The following is a 12,077-nucleotide window of genomic DNA, read 5'->3' as shown; positions in this document are numbered from 1 at the left end:
TTAGAGCTTGTTTGATAACATACCATAAAATATCATTTTAAATTTTAACAAAAAAAAATACAGATAAAAAAGTTCATAAACTTTTGATACTAATAAAAAATGAATTGTAGTCATTCTCAAATAAACAAATAGTCAAATTCCTTAAATTCTGATTAAAACATATTTCAATCTAGAAATAACACAAGTTTAAAACATGATTTCAATCCAAAACTAATCTTTCATCTTGCGTTTTGATTGTAAAAGTAAGTGACATGTATCTAAAATGTCTACATTTCTATATAATATTTTGTTGATTTTATTTATATAACACCATTATTTTACAAGTATCAAATAATAAAACTACTCTGGAACTCCTACTCATGGTTTGCGATACTGGGGAGGGCCCCTCCCCTCATCCTCTCCTGGATTAATTATAGGACTACTTAGATTAGAATCTTGTCCTAGCACTGCACTTTGCAATACCTGGCCCCCCTCTCTGCCCCAATGTCCACAATATTCATCCTGGGACCTCTAAGAAGCCAGATGATTTGGTTTTTCTTAGGAGCTATGCTCCTCTAGAAACTTGAAAGGTTGACTCAAACAAGGTGGTGATCTCCAACTATGATGGAAAAATTACTACTATGAAAAAAGGTGCAATATGCCTTTGGAGGTGTTGCTTGAGATTTCCTAGGGCAAAGAGGGCCCCATAAATAAGCATTCTAGATTTTGTGATAGATTCTATCTATCTTGGGTTTACCCAAGCTTTGGTAGGACATTTTGAAGCTTTCCATCCTTCTATTGACATATTCAAGAAATGGTGTGTGACAAGATGGAAACTCAAAAGATCTGTCAATGTTTCTATGATGTCAGGGAGTCTATCCTTATTTAGCTTTTCCTTAGAGGAGGATAAAGGGTTTGTCATGGTTGGATCTTAGTGCTTCGACAAACACTTGCTGACATTGGCAAAATGGAAGCCTAGGTTCAAACCTGCTATAGACCTTCTTCGTATTGACCTAGTGTGGATTCATCTACATGAGCTTCCCCTATAATTTTTTGATGAAAATATCTTCAAATGGATTGGGGACTCATTTGGACACTTTATCAAAACTGACAGTGTTACAGCTAGAAAGTCTAGACTTTTCTATGCTAGGTTCTATATTAATTTGTCCATAAATAAAGCCCTCCCTACCATGGTACTCTTGAAATTCAAGGGGAGAAAGTGGTCTAAGTCCACTTTTTATGAGAATGTGGTGTTCTTTTGCCAACACTATGCTGTGTATGGCCATATTATCACTGACTATCCCAAGAATTAATTAAGGTAGAGAGGTGGATTAGAAGAGGAAAACAAAATGTGGCCTCCTCTACCCAAGGGGAAGGCTCAAATAATTCCCTCCCTAACCACAAAGGGATCTTGGGAACCACAGAGATAAAAAAACCAATTGAAGGAGTCAGATTGTTTAGGGGTGGAGGAGTACCCCATTACAGAGGATCTTTCCAAGATGGTCTCGTCACTAGTTAAGAAGGTGGCATAAAATGTTAAGGATAGTCTCCACTATTGGCCTTATAATATCCATGAGGTCATTCTCCACCCGTCAGTCCACCTACAATTGTGGTAGATTGTATATTTTGTGGAAGTAAGTTGTAGTCCATCTTGCAATCTTTTCCTCATTATCCAATCAAAGATTATTATTATTAACAAGCTTCATGATAGTGTTCCTTCTCTTGTTTTTAGAGGTCAACCTATGAAAAAAATTCATGTTCCTATCTCCTTTGGTGAGCCACTAGATTTTGGATCTCTTTTTCTAGAAAACTTCTTCCCTTTTTATCACATCTTTCCATTTCTTTCTCCAATTCTTCTTCTTATGTGTGGCTGCTAAAAGGTCACCCTTCGCCATTCTTTCCTGAAAAATCCCTAGTTTTCCCTCAACTTTTTTCTTCTCTTTTAATATGTCTCCAAATGAAGCTTTTTTCTAAGCTGTAGCCTCCCGTTTGATATTTTCTAGCTTCTTGGCTATTTGAAACATAATTGTACCTTGGACCCTCACATTCCACCACATGAATCTAGGGGTGTGAATGCCACATTATCTCATATATAAAAGGTTTCTTTTTACTAGGGGGTGAAAGCACAAACCAGTGTCACTCTTTTGTAAAGGAAAAGGCTAATACAAGTATACATGTTCACCTTCATTGACATAAAATTGGTATTATTATTTTGAATTTGAAAGTAAAGTAAACTAATGAAATGTGTAGAAATGGATGAATTTTAGGATTATAATTTTTAATAATTATTTAGAATAAGAATTGATATATTTTCCTAATTTTTTAAAGACAATTTTTTAGCTACTGAAATATGCTAAAAATTGGGGGTCTAATTCCCACACAAAACTATAGGGAAATAAATTTATTTGCTTTTGATCTTAGACTATGTTATAGATAACATATATAGCTAGAATAATAAAAAATAAAAATCATCTTTAGATCTATATTTTCTCTTTTATAATGACTCAAATTTCAACTCACTTGAAATGGATAGTTTTCATCTCCCACCACATTTTTAGAACAAATCTATTCTAACCAAGAGAAAAATTATACATTCTAGAAGAGGCTCTCTCCTCTAGAAAGTCATATAAATTTTAGATTTTTTTGATATGATTTAATATTTTTTCTTACTCAAAACTGACATCTTTTCAAGTGTTAAAATACGTGCTTATAGAATTTTTTAATTGCAGTATACTATATCTAATTAAAATGCTATAAACTCTATATGAGAACATTCTTGACTCTAAGCTCTATAAACTAGTGTTTATATGTTATTAACAAAATATCAGAAAAAATAGTAAGAGTTATTGAAATACCACTTTTTTGAAATAATTTTATTTCTTTAGTAATTGGATACAAACTAGTATAAAACATGAGTTTATTATCCATTTCCAATTGTAATTGTGTGAGACCATATATAACTTAGCTAGAATAAATTTATCTAGATCATATGTTTTAACAAAAAAGATTTTTAGATAGAAATACTCAAATTCATTTGTTTCGATAAGTCAGACTAAAAGGTGACACAACTTTGTACTTTTACCCTAGGATGCTTTTTCATCTAGTTAAAAATAAGCATTGAGTAATTGGAAATACTCTTGTGAAATCCCTGTAGAGAAGTGTAAGGAAGAATATGTTAGTTGGTTGCGAGGATCACTCTATCCAGTTTTACCCATATGAGGTTTTTCCCCAACCTATTGTCAGACCAGGTAAAATGCACATCATTAAGTTCAATATCAATGAGGTCATTCCTCCTAAGAAACCCATCTAGATCATGCATGCTTTAGGAAACATCGTCTAGACCTCCAAGCTTTTCTGAGGAGTATAGCTAGGAGTGTTGAAATAACCTATGCATATAATCTTTATATCCTTAAAGTTATCAATGCATGCCAAGACCTCCTCCACACCTAGAGTCTCTCTCCTCTACCATTAGGAGCATAGAAGTTGAAAAGGGCCCAATCACTACCTACATAAGCAAACATCACAACCAAGAAGTGAGGGTTGTAATGGAGTTGAACCCTATTAATCTTATTAGGGTTCCACATAGTTTCTACCCCTCGTAAAGCACCGATAGCTTCACTATAGGCATATTTGACCACCTTACCATATGTATTCCACAACTTTGTCAAAGTTTTGTTTATTCATTTTGACCTCTTGGATGAGGATAATATCAACATTATGGTCATAAATCATTTTATTTAGTGAAAATTGTCGCCTTGGGTTCTTTGAACCCTTAATATTCCAACTGATAAACCTCATTTCTTACCTTTCTGGGTATCCTCTAAGGTCCTCTTCTTCCCATGAGAAATGTCTTATTAAGTCACCTTAGTTCTTGCCACCCTTAATGTTGGTCTTCTAGTTCTTGTGTCAGAGCCCACATTCACCTTCAGTTGTCCTCTGAATCTCTTCTTGGGTTCCTACTAGTCCCCATCATTTGCAAGTAGTGTCACCATGCCAGGGGAGAAAAGAATGTCCTCATCACATAGTAGTGTGACCATAAGAGTACCTTTTAGAGAAGGGTAGTCTACCCATTTGGTTGAACAAATTACCACATTCAACATAGTCACTCATGGGGATGAACCAAGGCATCTATCCCCATGATTTCCCCCTAGCTTAGGAGGGGAAATCATATCATCCATATTTCCTTTACATTCCTCCTTAGCTAGAGTCTAAGCAACCTCCTCATCCTCCATATTTCTTAGCATCTTTCCTTCCCCCAAATAATCCCTTAGGGCCTCTGCTTGTCTTCCAATTATAGTCAGTATCTCTCCTTCCTCCAAACAAGTCGTAAAGCCATCCTCATTTGTAGTGTGTGGGTTTTCTTCCAACTATTCATTCAACTTCTCCTCCCCCTTTGTAGAGGACAAAGGAGAGTCCTAGTCTATTTCAGAGAAGCACCCTAGTTCTTTATTTGGTCTCCTTCCTTCAACAACTGCCTCTTTTCCTTTTTGTTGTCTCTTCACCCTTTTTGTCTTTTTTGTAGTCAATGACTACATGACCATACTTCCTGCACGTTTGGTAGTACAAATAAACTTACTCATAGTTGATCAACTGCTTCGAACCCCATTTTGACTTTAGAACTATACGACTTGTTAGAGTTTTATTAGCCACCACATTAACACAAAATTGAGCAAAACCTACATGAGTCTTATGTAGGGTGACCATATCAACCTTTAATAAAATGTTCAAAAGAGTCTCTGATACACTCAAAGATCTTTTCATCCCAAAATTCTAAAGGAAATCCCAGGAGTCTAACCCAAACTAGGGCCATTCTTTATAGATCAGAGTTAGAGTCGAAGCCTGGTTTTCATTTAGCCAACATCAGGAGATGCTTACCGAATCTCCATGTTCCTGCCAAGATCTAGTTTCGATCCTCAACTAAAAATTTGAAAAGAAAAAGAGCACACAACATAGCCACTACCTCAACAGATCCTTTGAGTTTCCATCTAGGGGTAAAAGCGCAAACTTGTGTTACCCTTTTCTAAAGGAAAAAGGCTAACAAAACTATAAGTGTTCACCTTCAATGACATAAAATTGGTATTATTATTATGAATTTGAAAATGAAGTAAACTAATGAAATGTGTAGAAATGAACGAAGTTTAGGATTAATTTTTTTTAAATAATTATTTAGAATATGAATTGATATATTTTCTAATTTTTACAAAAAAATTTTAGTTGTTGAAAAATGCTAAAAATTAGGGGTCTAGTTCCCACCACAAAACTATCTGAAAATAACCATATTTTCCTTTGATCTTAGATTATGTTATAGATGACATATTTATCTAGAATAATCAAAAATAAAACTTGAGTTTGTACCTATATTTTCTCTTTTATAATGATTCAAATTTGAAATCACCTATAATTGATAGTTTTAATCTCCCACAACATTTTTCAAAACAAATCTAATCTAACTAGGAGAAAAATTATACATTCTAGAAGGCTCTCTCCTCTAGAACATCATATAATTTACTTTAAAAAAAATATGATTTAATATTTCTTTGTTTCTCAAAATGCACATCTTTTTGAGTGTTAAAATACATGCTTGTATAACTTTTTAATTACAATATACTATACCTAATTAAAACACTATAAACTCTATATGATAATATTCTTGACTCTGAGCTCTATAAATTGGTGTTTATATGTTATAAAAATATATCATAAAAAATAGTAAGAGTTATTCAAACACAACTTTTTTAAAATAATTTTATTTCTTTATTAATTGGATACAAACTAGTATAAACACATGCATTTAATAGACATTTCCAATTGGAAAAGTGTGAGATCATAAATAACTTCCAAGATAGAATGAATTTATCTAGATCATATGTTTGAAAAAAATTGATTTTTAGATACAAATACTCAAATTCATTCGTTTTGATAAGTAAACTTGAAAGCTGACACAACTTTGTACTTTTACTCCTATTGGATACCCATTTCCTGACCATATCAATGGCAGGAGTATAAGATAGGTATCTACCTACCAATCTTATAGAAAATCCCCAAGAAATGCTATCCAACACATAATCTAGAAGAAGAATCTCTGGACCTAGATCCCCTGAGATACAGATGAAGATCCTTAGGCGTGTTATTAAAGGAATATTGTCCCACCAGTACATCACTCCAATTTTGTTTCAGGATGAGTTTTAATTTCTAGATTTGATTGTGTATAATTTTTTACCGTCAACATTTCGGATCATACTACATGATCCAACATTAGGATGCAAGAGAACATGAAGAACAAAAAATGATAAGTTGTAGATCTAGTAGACCACTAAAAAGGAACAATAAAGGGGGGGAGTTTGGGTGAGGAGAGAGAAAAAAGTACCCAACTCCACCCCTTTCTTGTTCCTTTTTAGTGATTTGCTAGATTTGCAACTTATCTTGCATCCTGATGTTGGATCATGTACTATGATCCAAAATGTTGATGGTAAAATGCTATACATAGTCAAATCTAGAAATTAAAACACATTTTCATGGATTGTGGAAATCTTATAGATTTGTTTCAAGATCTCTAAAGCCCTAGTACTATGCATAAATGCTAGGTCGTTTGGCAACCCTAAATTCGATCCTGATGTCAATTGTATGTCCCCAAAGGCATCTCCATCAACTAGAGGGGCCCCATTGGAAATAATAAGCTAGAGGTCTAGACAAATCTTCAGATAAGGGGGGTATGAGTGTTCAAGGGAAGGTTCCACCATTCATGCAGGTAGAATTCATGGTTGCAAAGCTCTTATTCAAATTTGCTTCTTCAATTAATTAATATGCTTTTAACATATAAGAAATTGATTATTAGTATTTGGTAGAATCCTTTTATAATTTAATAGGGATGGAGGAGGGGAATCCCCACAATCCTAATCCTATTGAGTCTCTTAGTCCTATTTCTTTAGGAAATCTTTCCCATCATTCATGCCATCCTTATATCCATTGTCCAAATTTGATCCATTTTCCATCTGAGAAAGAAGTTGAACACCCAAAAGAATATTTGGAAGAATTCATCTTCATCTTCATTCGAGTCATTGTTGTCATCATCATTTGAGATTTCTCTTGAAGCAAAGGCATTTGCACTAGTGCTGTCAACTAGTGTTTGTGTTCCCTAGCTGCCATCATCACTCACACTTTCATTAGAACCACACTTTAACCTATGTTATATTGTTTATCTTGCTAACACTACAATTAGGAGATTTTATATTTATAAATATCTATATATAAGGAAAAATAAATATAGTCCAGTATGTCACATATAATCCAATATCTCATAGACATTATGTTGATGAGAGGTGAAGTTCCATTAGAAGTGACATTACTACTATTATAGTGACTAATATATGTTCCCTTCCTACAAGCTTCCATGAAAATATCCATCCCCTAAAATTAGACATGCCTCAATGTAGATTTTAGCCACTTCAAGAATATGCATGTGGGGATTGCTTCTACAACTAAAAGGCCCCATTGTCCACATTCTTAACATATATCCAAAAATTAACTCCACATCCATTGACAAGTTTAGTCTAGCAATAACATATATATCTAGTTCAAAATGTGATAATCTTTATGTCAATAAAAACAATGTTCCAAAATAATGACCTTACTACTAATTGATAGACATATTCCCTCCTTAGAAGTTTAAAAAATGTCATTTCCTTCAAGTCAATATGGCTAGCTAGTAAGGACATCTTAGAATTGTTTCTATTGACTAAAATATTGGTCAATTTTGTAACGTTTAGTTTTTATATTCAATCCGTTTTCCTTTGATTCCTCTTATTTTTAAGAGTTACCGTTAAACATCAACACACTAAGAAAAATACATAAATTTAGAAAAATAAATGAACTTTGACTATTTAACACTATTAAGAATCAAACTTTTATGTATATGTTGAAGTCTTCACATTTTAAACATTTTAAATATGATGTTTGGTCTCCCACTCAACTTTGTAAGGCACAAACCAGAATTACTACATTTCTTTTGACTGCTCAAAATTGTTTGTTTTTCGTGTCAGACTTCGATTTGCTCAGAAAAAAATGGTGACGTAATGAGATGCCTCAGCACTCACCTGTGCGACATAATATTTTCATTTTGCCTTCAATTCCGACATTACTGCAAACACAAATTGATTGGTTGCTCTCGATTTCAACTGTAATCGAAAAAAATTACTGTGCTCAGAGTTTAAAACTTGATGGTGGCGTCAATGGGAACAAGGAGAAATTCGTATATTATAAAAGTGACATTTTTAAAACTCGATGGCGGCGTCAATGGGAACAAGGATAAATTTTATATGATAAAAGTGACATTTTTGAGACTTTGTGGGACCTTTGAGTCCCCTCAACGCCCTATAAAATGAATATATCTCCATTGTATTCAACAACAATTCCTTCAAAATCTGTTTAGACGCATGAAGCAATTAATCATTTGTGTGAGTATGGCTCCGCCAAGAAGAGGAAAAATTAAAGCTGCCATTTTCAGATCAATGGGTCATTCCATAACACTCTGTTATGGCAGCCTCAGAAGAAAGATAGGAATTTTGTTTTCTTTCCTTGCATTGGGGAAGCCATCATTCTGTGAAAAAATGGCCGAAGCATGTTGTGAGATCCGCCATTGAAATAGCTTCGTTGCATGAGCGTTTCACTAGATTGGCTTTCTTTATTCTGTTCCTTGCTGTTCAACGCAAGTTTCTTTCTCTGGCATGTCTCGGAAATTTTGGGAGATGTGTGGAACAATGTATCGTTTGCTTCTTGATCAATTGTCCAGCTGTGAGGATATAGAAATATTAAACTTTTTTTTACAGTTATAGTTTTTGAGAGCTTCTGAATGGTGCAAACGGATCAAATTAAAATGTATGACTATACAGAAAATGTTAATAACATGTTCCGTCAGGCTCTTTAAGAACAAATTATGACATTATTTACTACCATGATGGATTTATTGATTGAAAGGTTGCAAAGTTTATAAAGTCATTGCAGTCTTTAGTGAATCATTTTACTGTTAATTTTTTTGTGTTACCATTTCTTTCTTTATATTTTCACATAGTGATGGAGCTGAGCAGTCAGTTCACATTGTTATCTATCAAATCTAAACTTAATCTTTATGATATTTAAAATAGAACTTATTTTCCTATTAATGTTCTAATTTTATGATTAGAAATTATTTTTGCAGTTTATTGTAGTGATGATAGATCTTAAATATAATCTGAAATGTGGATACCAGATTTTTTTTTTTTCTAGTTCATTGTCAAGATGATGAATAATAGAATAAAATTTAAAACATAAAGACAAGAAATTCTCTTCTTTCACTTTCTTGATGATGAATTATAAGTATGATCTAAAATATTAAGACCAAATATATACATATAATATGATCCAAAACATTAACCAAAAATATATACATTCTTTTGTCAAACATTATCTAATAATAAATATAATAGATCATGAAATATAATTATAAACATTAATAAACAAGGCATAGAGCACCAAAGTTCCTGCCTTTACTATGCTATATGCTAGATTGTGGGATAGGAGTTCAGTGATATTTTATAGTGAATGTTATTATATTATAATTTATAAATTTTACATTAAACTAAATAATTTTAAACTTTCAAAATGGTATAATGGTAATGAAGAATTAAATCAACTAAGAAATAATTTTAATGTAGAGACCATTTAAAAAGTGACCAACGTTTAACTCAATTATATTTGTTTAAATGGACACACACACACACACACACACACACACACACACACACACACAAGTTTAACTCAATTATATTTGTTTAAATGGACACACACACACAAAAGTTTAACTCTATTATAATTTTTTAAATGGACACACACACACACACACACACACACACACACACACACACACACACACACACACACAAGTTTAACTCAATTATATTTTTTTAAATGGACACACACGCGTACGCACACACACACACACAGACACACATACATGCACGCATGTGCATGCACACACACGCACGCACACACACACACACACATGCACACGCACACCATGCACACATGCACACATGCACGTGCACGCACACACACACACACAGACACACACACACATAGACACAGACACACATACATAGACACACACACACACACATAGAGACACACAAAGAGAGAGAGAGACACACACAAACACATAGACACAGACACAGTGACACACATGCACATGCACATGCACACGCACGCGTACGCGCGCGCTTACACACACGCGCGCGCGCACAAACACACAAAAACACACATGCACATTGAAAAATAAGAATTGTTATGTCATTTTAAGACACACAAACATGCACGTGCACGCACACACTCATGAACACGCACGCGCGCACACACACACACACACACACACACAATTTTTATGTCATTTTAAGACACACACACACAAAGAGAATTTTTATGTCATTTTAAGACACACACATAGACACATTGAAAAATAAATTTTTTTATGTCATTTTAACACACGCGCACACGCACACACATGTGCACACACACACACACACACACACACACACACACACACACACACACACACACACACACACACACACACAAATTTGTAGCCTTTAAGGATGGATTGAAAGTTCATATTTTAATTAAAACATGATTGCATGTGGAACAAATGCCAGATAGTGGCATTAGAATAATGTATTGTTATAAAAAGATTTATTCATAGATAAAAAATAGTTGTATACTCAAAATATATTAGAGTAAAATATTTTAGAAAATACAATCCATACATGTTAATTTTAATTTAAATAAAAATAAATTGAAAGTTAAAAATTTTAATTTACATGATAAATTTTTTTATATGTGAAAATTTCATTTGTATTATGTTAATCACACTTGTCATATAAAGAATTTCTTGTGTATCTTGTTATTTGTTATTTTGTTAAATAGTGAATGTCTTGTAATTTTTAAATATTTAGGTTAGGTAATAATGTGAAAAATTTCAAACTAAAATTTTAAAAATAATGTCATTTGTTTCATTTTTATGGTTATTAATTTTTTTTTATAAGAAAATATTGATAAAGAAAGAAAAATTGGAAGTTAATGAAAATTTGGAAAATATAAAAAAGATTTGAAATAATAAACATTTGAATATTCTTTCAAAAACATTAATTCTTAAAAGATAAAATTTAGAAGTTAAAGATTAAACAAATCAATTAGTTTATTTATGTTAGTTTCAAATCTAAGTTTTTAGATCAATTCAATAATGTTTAATTAGAATGTGTATATATCATTAAATTCTTAAAAGGTTTCCCTTAAAAATGCAATATGGAGGGAGCTTCGAAAAAAGAGCTCTTATAACACCAAATGCCTTCAACCAATTATAGTGGAGAGAAATTATTTTTAATAATATATTTAATTGATGAAAAATATTTAAACTTTTATAAAAAATAAAATGAAGTAAAAATACTTGAATACAATTGATGCATATGTTCAAAACTAATTCACTAATTTTTAATACGGAATGCAATAGTACTAACTTACGACAAGTACAATAATGACTTTAATAGTGAGTGGATTAATGAGTATGGGCACAATTGACATATTTTAATTTTTTGATTGAAGAAATAATTTTTTTTTTCCATTTCAATGTTACAGAATGACCAATAAGATTTTACAAAAGTATTTTTTTAATTTTATTAAAGACATTTAAATTTTAACTATTCAAAAATTAAGAAATCTAAAAAAAATTGACAAAAGTTTTTGATGGAATTGAAGAGTTCCACAAGTATTCCCGCAACTAATAAAAAAATGAAGTAATTTAATGTTTTTACAAATATAGTGGCACGATGCCCAAGATGTGCAGGATGTAATGACGAGGGGGAATAACGTGGACAATGGAGGACGATGTTAGAAAGCTAATGTGAATTTGTGATGGAGGCTTCCAGAATAAGTTCGTATACTTTTTAAGTTAATTTTTGAGACAGAATTATTTTATTCCTTGCTCTTTTTCAGCACGTCCAATAGATGTTCAGAGAATTGGTATGTTGTGAAACTAAAAATATGTAAAATAATTAAAACTATATAAAAAGTTACCA

Source organism: Cupressus sempervirens, chromosome 2 (genome assembly GCF_028749045.1).
Source record: "Cupressus sempervirens isolate cs-2001-9-10 chromosome 2, ASM2874904v1, whole genome shotgun sequence".
NCBI classification, from domain to species: domain Eukaryota; kingdom Viridiplantae; phylum Streptophyta; class Pinopsida; order Cupressales; family Cupressaceae; genus Cupressus; species Cupressus sempervirens.
The sequence above is the reverse complement of the archived record's forward strand: the minus strand, read 5'-3'. Positions refer to the sequence as shown.